We start from the raw sequence: 13,082 nt of genomic DNA, 5'->3' as shown, positions 1-13,082 counted from the left end.
CAAGGGAGAAAGAGCAGAGTGTAGATGCTGTTACCAAAAATAAAAATGATGCCAACCACAGGTCCTGGGTTGAGAAGGAAGAATCAACATCCCACTCCTCCCGGAGAGGAGGTGCTGACTGTGCTGTAACTCCCTGCCCATGGCCTGAAGCCATCAACTTTCACACCCAGAGGGGCACTGCAAGGCTGAGCACAATACCAGAGAAACCGGTAGGTTCTAGGAAATTTATGTATATGTCAGTTTTATCTGTATTTCATTTGAACTCTGTAAGTATCATTGTAACTGGACTAAAAATAGTTATTTGATTAAATAGCTTAGAGTTTAACTAAACTAAAAATAAGTTCTTGGTTTTACACAAAAGGTGCGTTCCCTTTTTTGTTCATGGATTTGGAGTATAATGATGGAGAATTCAGGCAATCTAGTCTTTAATATGGATGCAACAAACTGCTAACACAGTGTAGAGCAGAGTCTGTACTGTGAGTAGCAGACTGGAGGTAGCAGGGAAAAAAACCATCAGTGTATATTGCAGTCTAGCACAAGCCTTGCCAGTAACTGGGGCTGTTAACCAGGGGTGTTTCCAACTACTGGGAGGGGGATTTAAGTGGATTAATTTCTTGTAAAAGGACTCACTGTCAACGACGTGCATTGCTGGTGAAAATCCAAAGAAAATATAGCAGAGCAGGGCAGGCCAGGCTGTGCCCGGCTCCCTGAGAAGCTCCATGGTTCTATAAAATGGGTTGTGTGGCCTGCTGGGAAATACAGGCTTGACAAATTTACGAGGCACAGTAAAATGAAATGATGACAGCTTATTCCTGGCTTTTCAAACTGCTTGAACTGAGCAGTGTATTTTACTGTCATGTGGCAGGTCAGGGCCTAAGATGCTTGTTTACAATTGTGTGTGAGCTATGCTCATCCTTTGCAACAATAAAATTTTCCCTGTGAGCCCCATTTCAATTTCTACATGTTCTGCCTCACTGTTGGTTTGCCACTGCCAGCTACGTTTGCTGAGTTTCAATCAGTCCTAACTGATAGATTGGTGAGACAGAGGGGCAGAAAAGATAGCTGTACTTTGGGTTGATAGGTGTTGCTGTGCTACAAAATATGCGTATCTAAAGCAGCAGGCTACAGCCTTCCTACAGCCGCTCAGGTAGGCATTGTAGGGTATATAAAAGAATATGGGAACTCCTGACTGAAGGTGCATCATCGTGTTGAATAACCCACAGTGGCAGGCATGTAACAAATTTGGTTAATACACAGAATATGTGTATACTCCCTTTCGTCTGCCCCAGTGTTCAGCCCTGCTGTTGTCTGGACCGGGTGCGGGGTGGCAGTGCATCACGGCTCCCCTAGCCTGAGCACTGGACCTTCTTCTTAGGGCCACCAGCAAACTGGTGGATAGGCGGGGAGGTGGCTAGGGACCGCTTATTTGACCAGGTTACATTTCAAATTTTTTGTTTCCTCCACTTTGTACAGTGACCTTTATGTTGGTAAAAGAGGAATGAGCTATCTCTTTATTCAAAGAGAAGAAGCAGGGGGAGCCTCAGAAGTACAATCCACTCTGTTTCAGTAGTATGTTTCCACTGGATTTTTGAACTCTTGCCCTTCATAACATATGGAAAACCATTAAAAATTAAAGTGTGGTTATTCTTGTAGGACTGGATGGGGAATAGGGGTATTGTAGACATGGATGTGAGGGATGCATTAATTAAATATATTTTTATATAAAATAAATTACAGTGATTGGTGGCAGGCTTGTGTTACCATTATTTTCATTATTCGTTTGATTTCATCAGGTTCTGCTCTAACCCTAGTCTGCTTAACCTGGGTTGTGGCCAGTCTCCTGTATGCACAATAAATGGGACATTTGGCTTAGAGCAGTGATAAAGTTAGTGCGATAATATGCCTTCAGATTGCTCTGGCTCAAATTATAAATTCAGTGTGAAGAAAATCTTACTCCCTCTCAATATGTATTTTCTCCTTTTGTTTTTAGTTTCCTACAGAGGGAACACTATTTAAATACTGTTTCACAGAGATTTTCACTTTCTCCCCCCCCATAAAATTATCAAGTCTATACGTTGTATCATTACATTATGATGTCCTAACTTTAAAGTCCATACCTCCCCCCTTGAATTTCAGCTGACTTTGGTGGCATCAAGACTAGTTGTGAGATAGGATATGGTTTTGAACACATATAAAAGGGAGATGATAAAATCAAACTTTACTAACATGTTTTTTATGGTTACGTCAGTTGGTTAGCTGCTCTTATGCCCTTTTCTCTGTACTGCAATCATTAGGCTCCATGGGGAGCAGTCACCTCTGATGGGACAATACTCATCATGAAGATGAGAATACATCCTGTATGTGACTTTTAGACAGTAAAAGTAGTTAATTGGAGAAACCATTTGCAGAGAAAATAAGCAATATGCAGCTGAGCCGTTCTATTTCTCAGGGTCCTGAGGGCACGGAATGGCTTTACCTGCCCTGAGCACCTCCCCTGACCCCACTGAGCACCTGTGCCCAGCCCTAACCCCCGTCCCCTGATGGAGTGACCAAGGCCGCCCTTGCCCCCTTGAGCTGTTCTGGTTGTCCCTGGGCTGGTAGGAGCCCGTTACTGCCTATCCTGCCTGTTGGCAAGGTCCCTGTCCATGACGGAGCCGCTCTGCACCCTGTCCCATCCCTGCTGTGTAGGGCAGCCCCCAGTGCTGCTGCTCCCTTATGGTGAGCTCAGGCGAGGCTTTGGGGCCTGGGACCAAGCTTAAACAGCACTCCTAGGCCCTTGCACAGAGGGCATGGGGTGGGGACCCCAAGTGAAGTTACTCAGGGCAGTTAAGGCTATTGGTGCCCTTAGAGCCATGGCGCTATTCTCTTTAGCCTTGCAAATATTCCTACAGCCTCTTTATGCTACCCTGAGATCCCAAAGGTTTGTTCATTTAAATATCTCACCCTGTTCAGGAAGAGCTTTGTTGCAGAGAAGCAGCTGTGTCATGTGCACCCTTGTAAATCTGGAGATACTACAAAGCTCAGATATCGAACTGAAATCCCACACTGAAGATGGCGATGGTCTGAGCATGCACAAAGAAAATTACATATTTTAGCATGGAGCATTGACCCAAGTGCTAATGGCACATTCTGTCTAAACTGTAATGCAGGGTTTGAGACTTTTTTCATCTGTTATTGTGATTACAGATTTCAGACAGCCTATATATGATGGAGGGAGAAAACTGTGAGAGCCAGAGCTGCTTGAGAGAACAGGGCTTCCTGAGAGAGCAATGCATTTAGCATTCATGGTAGAAACAGCAGAATGGCGTTAAGCAATAGAACAGCAGGATCCTGTTGCAGTATTCCTTTGTAATTGGAAGGAGAGAGAAAGATATTTCTTGCAATAAACTTGTATAAGTCCACAAAGACAGTCTTATTCTTTATAGCTGAGAATCTGGTGAAGATCAAATGTGTTTTTCTCAACAACACGTCTGCATAGGCATGTGTAGAAAGACAGTCTGCTGGAGAGAGTGAGATCAGTCTGGGAGGCTGTACAGCAAAACTTAGCCCTGCTAAGAGGACTAGTGTGATATAGAGCTTCCAGATCTAAGTAAGCGGGCATGGAAACAAAAGGGCCCTCTCTAGCCAAGGGTATTTTATGTTTGCAGGCTTAGCTAGGGAAAAAGTTAGCTTGTCTATGTTGCTGCAGCCTGTATAAAACTGTTACTGAGTGTCATTTACAGAGCAGATCAAGACTTCACTTGCTTGCCTCACGCACGTTAGTCTTGCCAAGCTTTGCCTTAGTGTCATGGTTTAACCTCGGTGGGCAGCTCAGCACCACACGGCACCTTGCTTACTCTCCCCCGTTGGGATGGGGGAGAGAATCGGAAGGGTAAAAGTGAGAAAACTCATGGGTTGAGATAAAGACAGTTTAATAGGTAAAGCAAAAGCCGTGCACGCAAGCAAAGCAAAACAAGGAATTCGTTCACCACTTCCCATCAGCAGGCAGGTGTTCAGCCATCTCCAGGAAAGCAGGGCTCCATCACACATAATGGTTACGTGGGAAGACAAATGCCATAACTGCAAATGTCCCCCCCCCTTCCTCCTTTTTTCCCCCAGCTTTTATTGCTGATCAGGACATCGTATGGTCAGGGATATCCCTTTGGTCAGTTGGGGTCAACTGTCCCGCCTGTGTCCCCTCCCAACTTCTTGTGCACCTCCAGTCTACTCTTTGGTGGGGTAGTGTGAGAAGCAGGAAAGACCTTGACTCTGAGCAAGCACTGCTCAGCAATAGCTAAAACATCCCTCTCTGTGTTATCACCACTGTTTTGGTCACAAATCCACAGCATAGCACCATACAAGCTACTATGAAGAAATTTAATTCTATCCCAGAAAAACCAGTACACTTAGTTATGGTTGAACTATCTTTCAGTCTGGTTTGCAACCTTCTACGCTTCCTTCCAAACATGTGACCTGCTGTTACCATTAGAAGCTCAACTCTACATCTGTTTACCAGGCTCTAAGCTCTGAGATGCTCTGCTGTATCACTACCTCTCCTATCCTCTATTGTACTTTGTGAGTTACAACCTTGTCTCTCTCTTTTTAATGTACAAGACTTGCGTAGGGGGACATGAAGAGTACGTCATTAAGTTGTGGTTGAAGAAGTGGTTCAATAACTTGAGCAGACTCATCAACTGTTTTCTCCAAAGGATTAACATTTCTCTGTATTTGACCTTTTGCTATGTTCTTTCCAGTTTTCAGATGCTGAACAGTCTAGTCAGCCAAAATGTGTTGAGTTCAATGAGAATTAGGCTTAGATGAAAATTTCTGCTGGGTCCTTCTTCTGTTACCTTAACAACCAGTATGTAAACCTCACAGGTAACATTTTCATCTGAAAACATACATTTCCATTCTGAATATTCACTGAAGAATGATACTGGAAATCAAACATTACACATAATTTATATGTGCCTGTTTTCCCATAGGAATTCAAAATGTCAGATATCAGGCTGCTCTCCTGCCAAGTCGTTTGGGTTTTTTTAATTTACCCCCATCAAAAAGGGAAAACTTCTTGATTAAGCAATTCAACACCGAAGACAAGATTACAAAATGGAGGAGATCAATGGGTGGTTCCCCATCTTCTCCAACAAGCTTTGGATAAGGACAGGAGTGTTTCAAAAATAATTTCCTTGAGAAGCAACGAGTAACCAAAGCAGAATTAATAACTGATCCTCAATTTATTCCTAAGAAAAAAAGTTCTGCTATGTTCTACATTAACAGCTCCAGGAATGGTAGTTTTCAGTGGAGGACTGCAGATTTTTTAGATTTAAAAAAAAAAATCTTCAAAATTCAGTTAAAGCTGTAAGATTCTCAATGATTATACATGTAAAAGTGCCACCAAATATATACTGGCATGTAGTCCAAAATATCCTTCAATATGGTAAGGCTTAAAAATTGTTATATTCCAAGAAGTTTTGTCTGGTAATCTGCCTGTATGAAATAATTGCTCTATATGGGAACACTGATAGGTCAGACTCCTCAATTCAACAGTGCACACCAGCATGTTCTTAAATTTAAAGTACACAAAGGAGCAACCCAGACTTCATGTATGATTAATGCTCAGTTTGTTGACGAGAGTCCTGAAATTACTGACCATATTCTACACATTTGCTATAGATGGCTGTCTCTAGGACTTTTAAACTGTTGTAATACTAAGTTTACTTTAAACCCTATCATGAATGCACTTTGAGGATATAACTAATTCCTATTATGCTTATCAGTTTTTCATCCTCCAGTATGGTGTGCAAATTTTCAATGCCAGTAATCCTTTTCTGACAAATCAAAACCCCTAAGTCATCACATTAAAATGTCTTGCAATGATGTTATACTTTTAAAAATTACGTTTCAAACTTTATAAGGCCTCAGTCAAAGAAAGGACTTAACCCTTCCTGAAGTAGATGTTTCAACACACTCTATCAAGTCAATGGATTTATAATCTATTTGAAATGTGTCAGCAAGGTTTAAAGTGGGGAAAAAACCCAACCCAAACCAAACCCTAAACCATTTTCTATTACATTTGTTTTGAAATGGTTACTATTTATGTTTATTTTGTCAGCAGGCTAAATTACGCTCCTTAAAATTCCAAGGAAATTTTACTTGGCAAGTGCTTAATGACAGCTAGGTGCTGCTCAAAAACCCTTGGCTAAATTGATAATGCTTACTATAAAATAGGTGACTGCACTTGCAGTTCTTGCCCTGATTAGCTGTTCTGCTGAAGGCAGGTGGGTAGATAAGACAGACAATCGGGTTTCTTGCTTTCTCATCTCCCCACTTTCCTCAATCTTGTTAAGTCTCAGATTTGCTCATGAGCTGGAGTTGCTAGTTTCATATCCAGAGCTGATCACACCCACCTCAGTCATCACACCAGATGAGGCAAAATGGAGAAATAGAGCGATGTGTATAATCAATTATAAGCTCTGCTTCCAGCTTATCTCTACCCCAAGTTCTTTTCCTCCTCTTCCTCTGTTCTTAGCAGTTTCTTCAGATCTACACCCACAAGAGAGTAGATTCAGATTTTATCTTCAGTATCGTGTCCATAAATTTGTATTGGGATCACATTTGTGCCAGGAAATGTGCTTAAAGATTGTATAGTTCAGGTATGCACCTGTACCCCTTGCTGCTTATTGAGCAGAACTCTTCAAATGTTTCTGAGCACCTTGCAGTAAGAAAAAGATTAAAAAAAAAAAAAAATCCTCAACCTCCTGTTTTGCTGAATACGATAACTGATATTAGACTAGGAATACAAGAATTCCTACATCATCACTGAGAATCTCAGTTTACTGCTTTTAGATTAATTGGTATGTGTTTTACATAATATTTGAAGGTAGCAATATCAATTAGCTTTAAAACTAACCCCTCTTTCCTCTCTTCAGAGTGGTAAAATTGACATAGACATAGAATAAGAGGAGTATTGCTGCAGAATTGCAATACAATAGTTGTGTTTTCTGACAATACTGGAAATTTCTCATTAAAGGTGTACTGAATTTATCATACTATGTAAGAACATTATCTTCTACAATACCAATCCCACATTTTTAGCAACAAAATAGACCATAAAGAGACATTCTCTAACTGATATAAAATGAGCCTTTGCTTATTCTGTAGTTGTGCACATTTGTACAACTCGGAAGAAAACAAGTGTTGTACAAAATTCATTGATGGATCCATTGTTCTATTGCTGGACAACGATGCTCAAAATTGATTTAGGCCATATGATAATTTTTTTTTTTATTCACGATTGTCAGTGCATCTACATTACTGGTTTAGATCAGATCAGGAGAGCACTTTTGAAGCAGAACTCCCACTCTGCCTGACTTACTGGTTTGCATCACAGACCAGTCTGAGAGTATACAAACTTTTCCTTTTGGATGAAAATAAATTGGAAGTTGTGCTCATTCCATTAGTGGGTATCCTGTCCATGGGACCAAATTGGAGCTACTGTAGAATAGGTTTGTTCCGAAAGTGTTCTAGATGCTCTAGATGTTCCACTCTAGAACTTCTTTGTTCCAAATACATATCTTGTGGACTCTGGGTCCCAGCAGCAATTTGTTCCTACAGATCTTTCCTTAAAATACCATACTGCTTGTAAGCCAAGAAGACTGGGTCAGGAAGACCTTCAAGAAGGCAGAAGGAGGTTGCAACTTCTCTTGTGGAGCTACTGACTGCCAAGGGAGATAAGGTCCTATGGCAGGGCCATACAGCACCACCTGGAGCCAGAAGCCCGCAGCTCACGGACTGTGGAACTGCACTGAAGAGCTCAGAGCAGCCACCAGGCCTCAACTGGGGCTGGAGAACTTCACATGGACCAGAGCTGAATGTGCAGGGCTTGCTTGCTGCAACTCAGAAAGACACCAAGTTAATCTGAAAGCAAGTCTGGAAGCAAGAGTTGCTGCCAGAATGTGGCAATCGGGGAGAAAGTTGAGTATAAACTATTTTTATTTTCTGCTAGTCTAATTGGTTGGGCTAATCTGATTGAACTTCACCAGTAAGTTGGGTTTATTAGCCTAGATTTTACTCACATCATACCTGGCTTTTTGAACATTTTGACCTTTTTTAGGGAGCTTCTTTAGGGAAAGGGACAAGGCAGATCCACCTGAAAGCTTTGGCTGACTCAGCGTCTCTTACTAGCCCATGTGTAAAATTAGTTCTGTGGTTCCTGTGAGGAATCAGTCTTCCACAGAGCTCGACTAAATGGTAGTCCCAATCAGACAGGTAAAGTCAAATGGAGATCACTGAAGTCAAAAGCAGGCAAGGATGGTTTTCGGTACCTACACACTAGATGTGTCAAAACTGCAAAATTATAACATTGTGTTGAGAAGGTGCTGGATGGGAGCAATATAGCTGACTTGTGAAAAATGGTAAAGACACTGGAAATGCTGTTCTTAGACTGAGATGACTTAATGAAGTGTCAAGGTCTCATTTTGTCATTGATGCTGTTAGTATCTCACTGCACAGATGACCCCACAGAGTGAATGCTATATTATTCACAATAGACAAAAGTAGCAGTGACTGAAACACAACCTTTCAAAATCACTAAATGGAAATATACTACTCACCATTTCTTTAAGGTGTTCAGCACAATGATTTTAAGTGAAGAACATTGAAGTTCATTTAGGAAGCTGAATGTTCAGTTTAAAAGTATGTCATCAGAGATTTCAAATAGAAGCACAAGCTTCTTGATAATGGGGAATGCCTTCCTTCAGCAGAGCATTCAAGCTAGTCATAAAATAATGAAAGCTGCATTTGGGTCATGAATAGCAAGAGGAAATTCTTTACAATTCTGATTTATGCCCATCTGAAGTAGTTCTGAAAGAGTTTAATATTTGGAGGGAGTTTCATAACTCATAACTCATAACATGGTTATGAGGATGCCAGCAGAAGATAGTATTGAGGAGTGTATGCCACAGGTACAAAGAATTTACTGCTTGGTTAGACATTAGCAGTAAATAACAATTATTAACAATTGATTGAAACATTGAAAACACATTAGCCCTTTATAAACAGTTTATATACAAAAGCTTAATGTAGATTGTAGCCAAAACATATAAACTGTTACCTGTGAGAGGCCCCTGATTAGGGACAGTAGCAGTTAGCTTCTGCCTCTCCCAACCAGAACAGTGCTGTGTCTGATGACATGGAAAGGAAGAAGATATTGAGTGGGTTTGTGTGTGGTGTACAAAAGGATGCATCAAGTTCAATGCATCTTGACACAGACATTTTTGAGCAATGGCATAACCAGGAATCTTTTCATTGTATGGTAAAACAGATCAGTCTCTTTCAGAGAAGTTTGAAATTGCAGCAATAAAGGCAGCATCTTGTGGTGTGTTAGCCACAGGTTGAACACATGCGGACTTTGGCTGCAAACAGCAGAGAAGGTTACAGTGAAAGCTGAAGAGAAATGATCCACTCCATATTCTAAGTTCACTGCTAAAAAAGCTACAGGGATGTAAAACTCTCATTTCACAGGGCAGTTGGTACCTAGGCAGGCAGTGATCTGTGATTACCGTTATTGTGAATGGTTCACCTGCTTCACTCTCACTACTCCTTCTTACATCCTTTATCCGTGCTTTATTTCCCTGTTTGTATCTTGTCATGAAACCAAGATAATAAGCCCTTTTGAGCAAAGAATATTGTCTGGTCATGGCTGTAAAACATCAAGCACAATGGGGCATTCATCAGCAGTTTTGAGTGCTAGTAAGAAATGAATGCAAAAATATATGATAGCGAAAACAAATTTAACTTTGAAAAGGTTTTTAATATCTCCTGTAGATTAGGACCATGAAGAGCAGATAAACTCCTGAGACTCTGATTCTGCACAAGTTCTGCATCTGTGTTTCAAAACACAAAAGGAAATCTGTATTTTGGCCTAGGGAAAAATGCAGATCCCCAATATGAGAGCAGACCAGTCTTTTAGGATGTTTTTCCTGGAGATACAGGGAACTGACTACTTGTTTTAAAAAAGGAGATTCAGCTGTTTCAGACAAGATCATTTGGATTTCTTACACAGAGCACGTAGCAGGGTAATGACTACTGAGGGATCTGAGCCACAACATTGGGTATTGAATGTGGCTTCAGGACAGTGCAAAGCCTTACCTGTCTAAATGAAAAAGCCTATTTAGATAAACTAAATCAGTAGCCCTGTTTTGGGGAGCAACCAATTTTGGCCTGTTACAGGCAACAGTGCTGCAAATCCAGCCACTTGTTTAGCTGCTTTGGGTGACTGACTTCACTCACCCAAGCATTAAAATCTGAGTATCTCTCAGTCCGACAGTGAGTCGCCTTTGAGTCACTGATGGTACGAACAGCCTGGGAAGCAAGCACTCCTACAGCTGGGACTTACGAACTTTCATCCTAGTAGAGGTAGGATGTGATTGCTGTAACTCTGACCTTGCTGGCTTGGGACATTTAAAATTATCTGATCGTCTGACAGCTTCTAGGTTTTGGCAAATACAGCTTCTACTCTGACTTTGACAAATGCAATCTTTTTCCAGTACCCCCTCAAGAAACTGCTGGAGAAATCATTTTCCTAGCACATTGCTTCCAGCGTGCCACCTCTCTTCTTGCGTATCCTCGCTGTCCCTTCTTTTTCCTGGCCAGCACACCTCAAGGCTCCCTGTGGCCTGTCCTTACCTAACCGACCACCTCCTGCCTGCTGCCAGCATTGCCAGCTCTTGCCTCCCTTCTGCCAGGTGCCTGTGCCACCTGACCATTCCAGATTGTCTGGAAACCTTTCATGCCCTCTCCCCCATCGATCCTCATGCATGAAAAGTCATTCTCCAGAAACCTCTACTTAGCCCACTGACATCTTACAATTCCTTTCTGGACAAACCCCTCATTGAGATGCCTACGCAAATTTGACTTGAATTTGACTGTGGCCTTTCATTGTGACTACTGCCAGCCACCATGTTTGCTGCTTTGTCCTCCCTTTGTCCCTTACCTAACTAACTTATCCCTTACTTAAGTCATCTTTCTAGTCTTTTTCTCCTGCCCCCTGGGCCTCACTGCAAATGTGAATGCTTCAAACTGCTTGTGAATTGAAACAAATTGGAGAGCCTAACAGAAATTAAATGTTTCTAAGGTAGTTTTTTTTACAAGATCTGAGCTTGAGGCTGTAACTGGAATGGTAATTTAAATTAAATTAAATTTACAGGAACATTTATTTTGTGCATGAATACGAGGAAAAGTAATCTTTTTTTTCTATTGATTGTCTACATTGCCCAAGCCTCAGTATACATCCACTTGTGAAGAAATCTGAAACGGGTCCCTGCAGTCACTCTGTGCCCTGCTTACTGCTGCATATAGATAAATCTTAATAGCCCAGTTGTTGCCTTAAAATCAAGAATTTTAAATCAAGACAAGTGCCTAAACATTTTGTGGCTATGAAAACATAGACAAGAAGGTACAGGCCTTTGGGTTGGAGATTGCACTAAGATAGGATTCCAATAAGTGATTCCATGTAATAAATAACGGAGCCAAAGAAACCGGAACAGATAATAATGTTCTTATACAGATATTGCCTTTGTTATTCTTGGCTCCCCCGAGTCAGTCTCTGGTTTAATGTCAGCGTGAATGGGAGTAGAATTAGACCTGCAGTTGGTGTTACAATAAAAGTGCAGGCAACTGATGACCGTGTCATGAGTTTTTGGTGATTGGAGTGGTACCAGCAAACAGTATCTAAGGGACCTGCTTGGCTGGGAAGCTTGCTTGTTGGAATCAGAGAAATGAGAAGAGAATAATGTGTTGCCTTTTCCGGAGAAGACTCTAGGTTTTCCCTATGGGTTAATATGGCAAAACGTAATAAAAGAGACTATGTAGTCTTTATGTACTTGTTCTGTATAGCATTTTTTATATATATTTTTTTGCACATGCTGAATGTTCAAAAAGGGAATCTCCTTTTTGTGTAGCAAATGTTGGTGAACATCAGGTAAATAGAACTTTTGTTTATTAAATATATCAGATAACAGACTACTAGCAATAAAGCCAACTTGTTCACAAGCAACATGAAAAACAAAAATTTCTGTCTGAAGATGCAGTCATGTGTTTGGATTGCTCATATGCTTATCACTTCTGATGGCAAAAGTGCGATCTGAATGAAAAGTGCCACTTTTCTTTTGTGTGATGTCTACTTTCCCTTAGAAATTGTAGAAAGAAGACAGTTTGATAGAATGAAGTATGCTCCTGTCTGGGTTTTGCACTTCTTTAAACAGTTTGCTGGTGACTAACTTCAGTATCTAATTAAAGCTGCTGCCTTCCTGGTGTATCTCTTGAGAAATGCTGCCATCCAGGTAATTAATGATGTGCTGTACCTGCACTGGCTCAGATACCTATATTTGCACCAGGCTACATTAGAGCATGCAGTCTTATCATTGACCTTGGAGACATCTGGTGTTGGCCTCTCACTCTAACAGGATTTGGGACAGCACAGGTGTCAGACCTGACCCGGCATGATGATTTCCACTTTTCTAGCATCAGAATTTTGAGTTATATGAGATAACTGCTAACATGTTGCATCACATGTGGGGAAGATGATTCTTTCTTTCAGTTACAATCAACCCATAGGTGCTGCGTAACGGGAAACATCTTAAAGAACAACCAACGCTGATTTTGCCAGGCACCCTTAGGTCAGCCTCATTTGATGTACTGGGTGTCTCTGAGTAGAGACATGCTGCTAGATGGCCTCCTTGGCACTTAAGCTGTTGCTTTTCAGAGTACAGCTCCGCTTAAGGTCCCAGGTGCAACAGACAGAGTTGTTTTGCCCTTCAGCGCTGAATTTCTAGCCCAGATAAATTAATTAATTTATGAAATGTTACCATTGCCTATGAAAGATGTGATGTCTCTGTAACTTCAGCCTTGACTGCAAGTAAAGGAGGTGGAGGTCTGGCAGATTTTGCCTGTAACAGAGGTGGTATAAAGCTGTGAGACCTTTCTTTCTGTTGGTTAGAGTTATGTCAAGATTAGCGTAGTTGGGCTGATATTTATCAGGTCAGAAACATACATCAACCTTCTTTAAATATATATATACATATACATGTGTGTGTATGTGT

The sequence above is a fragment of the Aquila chrysaetos genome, chromosome 1 (genome assembly GCF_900496995.4).
Source record: "Aquila chrysaetos chrysaetos chromosome 1, bAquChr1.4, whole genome shotgun sequence".
In the NCBI taxonomy this organism is placed as follows: domain Eukaryota; kingdom Metazoa; phylum Chordata; class Aves; order Accipitriformes; family Accipitridae; genus Aquila; species Aquila chrysaetos.
Note: the sequence above shows the minus strand (reverse complement) of the source record.